Raw genomic sequence first — 7,500 nt, forward strand, 5'->3', positions numbered from 1 at the left:
GAGAGGGAGGAGGAGGGGGGACAGGGGAGAGAGCGAGGACAAGCGCGACCAGTCGGCGGGACGGCTCGGAGGAGGAAAAACCTGCAGGAAACCAAATACCTGGCGGCTTTGCTGGAGGCTGTTGACGCAGTGAGCGGCTCCAGGTTATAAGTTTAGGAGGTGACTGTACAGAACTGAATTAATTATCCCGAACTTCATACTATTTGTTTACTGGTTTCTGCCGATGAGCTTCATTCGTTTGTCATTTGATATGTTTTTATTGTTTATTCATACATTTATGTTTTTCGTGCCTGATCATTTGTCTCGTCTGACCTCGGATATATTGTGAACATATAACGCGATTAATAATAAGAACCGAATTCGTGGTACGAACCGAATTTTATGCACATGAGAGTTTTTTACTGTTTCATTCGATTGAGTGAGAAAATGACATTTTTATCTCCAGCTGGGCCTCGTTGGTTCAGATAAATACTGAACCGTTCTGAATCATATTAAATCATCCTTTAATTAAACGAGTTCCCCTTTTCTGTCTTTGGGCTGTTGGTGAGCGGGTTTCAGTGCTGCGATAGACGGTGAAGGGGGACTTTTACTGATTTTCATCCAGGCCTCATGGTCCGTTCCCAAACAGAACCTAGGCTCTGGGTCTGAGTCCAGGTTCGTAACGGTCTGTTCAGCGCAGATTAGAGCTGGACGTGTTCACTCGGAGGCCACTCGCCTCCAGCTGTAGTCTGTGTATCGTCTCAGGATGGAGCGTTTGCTCTTGACTGTGGCTGTTTGGGCCGCGAATGTGTGGACGTAAACCCGGAAGAAAGACGGCAAAGCGGTAAAGAAAAAAGTCCCCCAAAGACACAAATCACACACCAGATTAAACATCAATAATCCACGAATATTACTACAAATAATAACAATAATAATAATAATAACAACAATAATAATAACAATAGCAATAACAAATAACAACAACAACAACAATAATAATAATAATAATAATAATAATAATAATAATAATAAATAATAATAATAATAATAATAATAATAATAATAATAATATTATTATTATTATTATTATTATTATTATTATTATTATTATTATTATTATTATTATTGTTATTGTTGTTAGTATTATTATCATTATTATAAACACATGGATACTTTTATTTTATTTTATTTTATTTTATTTTATTTTATTTTATTTTATTTTATTTTATTTTATTTTATTTTATTTTATTTTATTTTATTTTATTTGTATCAAGAGTAATTCGTTTGGTGAATCTGGTGAATCGTCATGAGCCTTAAAAACGTTTAATAACCGGAGAAACCTGAATGAATGTGACTTTAGTTGGAAGTGAGTTATTGCACCTGTTTTTAAGGTTTTCTTTAGTTCCCGCCTTTTAGCATGTTGATAAAAATGTATGACACATTTAGTAAAACATATCACATTTTGTTCATAATAACACATCTTAAAATAAATGTGTTAAATCCTGTGAACGTCCCAAACGGCATAAACGTGCGTTCAGGTCCGCAGCTGTTTGCGTTTTAATCTTTCTGTCTGTCACTCGCGATTAACAGAACAGCAGGACAGCATGAGAAAATGTTACAATACAGGTTACAAGAAAATTATAATATTAACGCATCGTTTGATTTAGTTAAATATTTATTTATGAATTTAAACTAATGAAAAGTGTCAAATAAACATTAATTGACATTTCTGCTCTAAATAAATTATTAAAATTTAATCAGAAGCTAATTTGAAAAAAAAACTTTGCAACTTTAAATGACTGAAAATCACAACTTGGATATGTTTAATAAATAAAGTGTGGAAAGCAGGATGAGCTGCAGAGCTGCTAAGTTCTCCTTGCCCCCGACACCCCGCGGCTCAGGACACTTCCACTAATCCTAATCCTGAGCTTTTAAAAGCTTCTGTAACTGAGATATTCTCCTGTGGCAGCTTCATCCTCACCAGCTTATTGTCCACATCTCATCTCTGGTTTCACCCTCAGATCCTCCGGACACTGACCCAAAATAAATCCCACTGTTTACTCCAAAACAGAGACACCTGGGAGCAGACGTTCTGCCAGTGAGAGTAAGGAGCTGCAAACATTACTGCAGAAATGCAAACCCGACAGTCACAGTCTTTGTGTAACATCAGAAGAAATAAACGGGACACAACCAAGCTGTGAATGTGCTACAGACTGGTCTCATTCACAAACATCTACGCTCCAGATTTTTATTTCTTTATTGGAAGCTGGTGCTGCAGGTCTAAGTGTGGAAATGACTCCTCCCTCCTGTAAAGGCAGATTGAGCATGAGACAAGTTCCTCCATCTTGCTGTTATTATTTTATATTATTATGTTATTATCATTGTCACATGAGCCTGGGGTCCCGGGTCCAGCTGGGTGTTCTGACCTGGGTGTTCTGACCGGGTCCATCGCAAACAGCTGCTTCTGAGTCATTTATTCATCTTTGCATCATATCTGTATAAATCAGACATAAACCCTAACCAGCTCCTCGTCTTTGTCCATGTTTATCCAGTGACTGCACTGTGACCTCTGACCTTTGACCTGCTCAGGCTACTATTAGCGATTCAGCACTATCCTCTGCAACACTTGTAACTGAATGAAAAGTCAAGTCAGATCATCCTCAACTGTGGTGTGAGGATGTCCACGACCTTATCACGCGGCAGATCTGTGTGTGTGTGTGTGTGTGTGTGTGTGTGTGTGTGTGTGTGTGTGTGTGTGTGTGTGTGTGTGTGTGTGTGTGTGTGTGTGTGTGTGTGTGTGTGTGTGTGTGTGTGTGTGTGTGTGACAGAGTAGAAAGTGCTGTAATGTAAACAGTGTCTGGGCCCGAGGCTGCGCTGATCTGAAGCTTTCCTTTGAACAGAGGCCGACTACATAGGAGACGGTTTGTGTGTTCATGATGTGTGTACATGTGCTGAACTGATGTTTGTGTGTAATTAGTGCAGCTCCACGTCTCTCTGGGCTCTGACAGACTGAATCTGCTCCGGCGTCACCTCCAGCCTCCAGAGGTGAAGAGCAGAGTAAAGCGCAGGCACCTCGGTTTGTGTAGACATTTAAATTCTGATCACATGTTTAATGTCATGACAAGCTTCCCCAGCTTAGCATCTGTCCCTTCACTCTGTTCTGTGCCATCAGCAGCATCTTCACAGGCTTCATGACACTGAGCTGCTCCTGGAAATCAAGGCTTACCTGCAGCAGACATCTGTCGTCTGACGTCAGGGTGAGGTCTCTGCTGTAACGCTGAGCGTTGCTTCACACCTTTGATCTGCCAGTGCAGGTACAAGCTCACACACACCACATCCTTCAAATCCTGTCTAGTCAGATGACCTGTCTAACATGGAGGAAAAGCTACAGTCACCCTGACGTTCATCAGTTAAGATCCGAGAGCTTTGGAGTCTGACGTAAGCATCCCCAGCAATGAACCAGGAGCATGAAGCCTAGAGCCACAGCAGCTCAGCTCCTGTGAGGGAACCAGATATTATAGTATAATATGAGCAGCTCAGCCAGTAACGAGCTCCCAGCGTCTCACCATGAACAAGGACCCTGCAGCGGCCGCCTGGCGATCACAGACTTTCTGTCCCGTTAAGGAGCTCCAGTCAGGGGGGCGGCTGTCAGTTTACAGCGGAAGCGTTGGTCGGATATCTTACACCGTCTTTCCTGGAAACCCAAGACGTCAACGAGCAGCTGAGCAGCAGGAGGCAAGAGAGTGAAAGTTTTCATTCGTACCCTGGAGACGGTAGAAGATGAATGAGGGAGGGAGAAGAGAGCAGGGCAGGGGTGATAAGGAGGCAGCAGAGGTCGTCACACACCGCATGTCATTTTATCCATCATCATGGCCAGTTTATTAGCGATGGGAATCACCAGCTACAAATCCTTTGAAACATAAGTAGATGGAGTCATAGCCTGAAGGCAGAGCCTGGAGTCATAACCTGGAGTCATAACCTGGAGTTATAACCTGGAGGCAGAGCCTGGAGTCATGGTCTGGAGGCAGTGCCTGGGGTCATAGCCTGGAGACAGAGCCTGGAGTCCTAACCTGGAGTCCTAACCTGGAGGCAGAGCCTGGAGTCATAACCTGGAGTCATAACCTGGAGGCAGAGCCTGGAGTCATAACCTGGAGTCATAACCTGGAGGCAGAGCCTGGAGTCATAGCCTGGAGTCATAACCTGGAGTTATAACCTGGAGGCAAAGCCTGGAGTCATGGTCTGGAGGCAGAGCCTGGAGGGAGAGCCTGGAGTCCTAACCTGGAGTCCTAACCTAGAGACAGAGCCTGGAGTCATGGTCTGGAGTCATAACCTGGAGGCAGAGCCTGGAGGGAGGGTGATCAGATGCAGGAGAATCAGCAGCGTTGTGTATATCGATAAGCAAACGTGTGTCAGAATAGGAATATTACAAATAAAGATGGAGGCAAGGTGACAAACCACCATCAGGAAAAGAACAGGCTCTTTTATTTCCAAAAGCAACAGACCATCTCAATCAGATCATCAGTAGATGCCTAGAAAATGAGGCTCAGAGCTTCAATTCAGACTCAGCAGATTAAGTTTTTCAGCTTTAGTGAAAAACATTTTGAATATGTCAGATGACTGACGAATGAAAGACATCAGGCCAGACAGGGAGTGAGGCAAGGCCACTGTGTCTGACCCTGGGACGAGGGGGGGCAGCCTGGGGTGAGGGGGGGCGGCCTGGGACGAGGGGGGGCGGCCTAGGGTGAGGGGGGGCAGCCTGGGGTGAGGGGGGGCGGCCTAGGGTGAGGGGGGGCAGCCTGGGGTGAGGGGGGCGGCCTAGGGTGAGGGGGGGCAGCCTGGGGTGAGGGGTGAGGGGGTTCACCACGACTACCGGTGGCCGCTTCCTTATCTTTCAGGCCCAGCGCCGCTCCGCGCCGGCAGGCGGGTATCGGGTTCGGGCTGGGGCGAAGGGTCGTGACCTCAGCAGGGAACAAGGGCTACTGTTCTGCTCCACTCGAGCTTTTAAAGAAGCGCCTGTTCTAGAGGAGAGGAGCAGTGAGGCGACGCTTACGTAACCGCACAACGCTGGCTTTAAAGCCGACCCAACGGCGTTGCAGCGGCGCTGAGGCCTCGGGCCGACGTACCTGACAGAGGGAAATGGGTGCTCGAGCCTTTGTTTACTCTGAGGAGGGAGTAAACAAAAGAGGGAGGAAGTCCTTTATGTGAGGGAAGACACACACACACACACACACACACACACACACACACACACAGACCACCTGACACACGTCCTCGGGCTGCAAACGCATCATCACTAGGGTAAAAGTACTAGTGGGTGAACAATCCAACGCGTGGTGAATCCTGCTTCACAATGACAGGAAGAAACGACGTCAAAGGTTCAACAAGCCACTAGCTATGAACGCTTGGCCGCCACAAGCCAGTCGTCCCTGTGGTAACTTCTCTGACACCTCCTGCTTAAAACCCAGGAACATGGGCAGATGCTGAGGCAGAAGCTGAGCTGAAGCAGAAGTCTTCATGGACGCTTGGACCAGAATCATGGACTCAAACACGAGGCAAAAGCTGAGGATGAGTCTCAGGCAGATGCTGAACTCCTGTGACCACCGCTGAGTTCGAGGATCAAAATGAATCAGGCGCCAGACACGGTCAGTGAGAGCACCATAGATCCAGGGATCCACAGATCCACAGATCTACAGCATCACAGATCCACTGATCCACAGATCCTTGAATCTACAGCACCACAGACCCACGCATCCAGGGATCCACAGATTCATGGATCCAAGGATCCACAGATCCACAGATCTACAGCACCACAGATCCACAGATCCAGGAATCCAGGAATCCACAGATCCACGCATCTATAGCACCACAGATTCATGGATCCACAGATCCACAGATCTACAGCACCACAGATCCACAGATCCAAGAATCCACATATCCACAGATCTACAGCACCACAGATCCACAGATCTACAGCATCACAGATCCAAGGATCCACAGATCCACAGATCTACAGCACCACAGATCCACAGATCCAGGAATCCAGGAATCCACAGATCCAGGAATCCACAGATCCACACATCTATAGCACCACAGATTCATAGATCCACAGATCTACAGCACCACAGATCCAGAGATCCAAAAATTCACAGATCCACAGATCTACAGCACCACAGATCCAGAGATCCACAAATGAACAGATCCACAGATCTGCAGCACCACAGATCCAGAGATCCATAGATCCACAGATCTACAGCACCACAGATCCAGAGATCCACAGATCCACAGATCCAAAGATCTACAGCACCACAGATCGAGATCCATGGATCCACAGATCCACAGATGTACAGCACCACAGATCCAAAAATTCACAGATTCACAGATCTACAGCACCACAGATCCAGAGATCCAGGGATCCACAGATCCAGAGATCCACAGACCTACAGCACCACAGATCCAGAGATCCAGGGATCCACAGATCCACAGATCTACAGCACCACAGATCAAGATCCAGGGATCCACAGATCTACAGCACCACAGATCCACGGATCCACAGACCTGCACCCAAGTAAACTTACCTTGCTCTTCCCCCACTTAGAGCCTGAGCTTGTTCCGTCTGTCTTGCTCTCAGCAGCTCCTCCCTCATCCATTCATCATTTACAGTAGGAAACAACCTGCCACCAGTGACTTATCTGCTCTCCTCCCACACAGGCTCACACCCACACTCGTTAGTAGTCGTATTCACTAGTGGATACGGAAGTGGAAGCGCGTACAGAGGGTGTTGCTGATATGTTGTCTGATCTCAGTGCATGAGATCCACAGATCCACACATCTATAACACCACCGATTCATGGAGCCACAGATCCACAGATCTACAGCACCATGGAGCCACAGATCCAGAGATCCAGGGATCCACTGATCTACAGTGCACGGCCGGTTGAGCAGGACGTTGAGTCATTCTCTCTTTTTTGCTTGTTAATTAATATACAAACACCTAAACACACACTCTCCCTCTTCATTCCTGGCTCTGCTCTAACTCCTGTCCTGACCTTTGACCTCCATCCATCAGTGGAGGTGCTACCTGCCTCGGGGCAGTGTGTCAGGTTCCTGTGTAGTAAAATGCTGGAGCGTGTGCAGCGCCCGCGGCTCTTTGTGATCACACACATCCATCGTTTCTCTGGGGCAGAAACATCCAGACTCACAGAATCTCGCTTGTTACTTACACACTTCTTGCCACTTGAGCTTCTGTGCACAGGATCCTGTCAAAGCCCAGAGCTGTAATTACACCGTCACACCAGCGTCACGCGTTTACAGACTCATTCATGTGATGCATTAGCTGCTTCTCTGGAAGCTGCAAGCGTCTGGTTTAGTTCCTACTGGAGAATGTTCTGGTGTCACACACTGTGTTTTCACCTCTGTGGGAGGTCTCCATGATAGATGCATCCATTCCGTTCTGTCCGGTTTGGATCATCGGCCTCTTACACATAAGTTACATGCAAATAAAGCATGCAACGCTGCATTAGG

The sequence above is a fragment of the Betta splendens genome, chromosome 15 (assembly GCF_900634795.4).
Source record: "Betta splendens chromosome 15, fBetSpl5.4, whole genome shotgun sequence".
NCBI classification, from domain to species: Eukaryota; Metazoa; Chordata; class Actinopteri; order Anabantiformes; family Osphronemidae; genus Betta; species Betta splendens.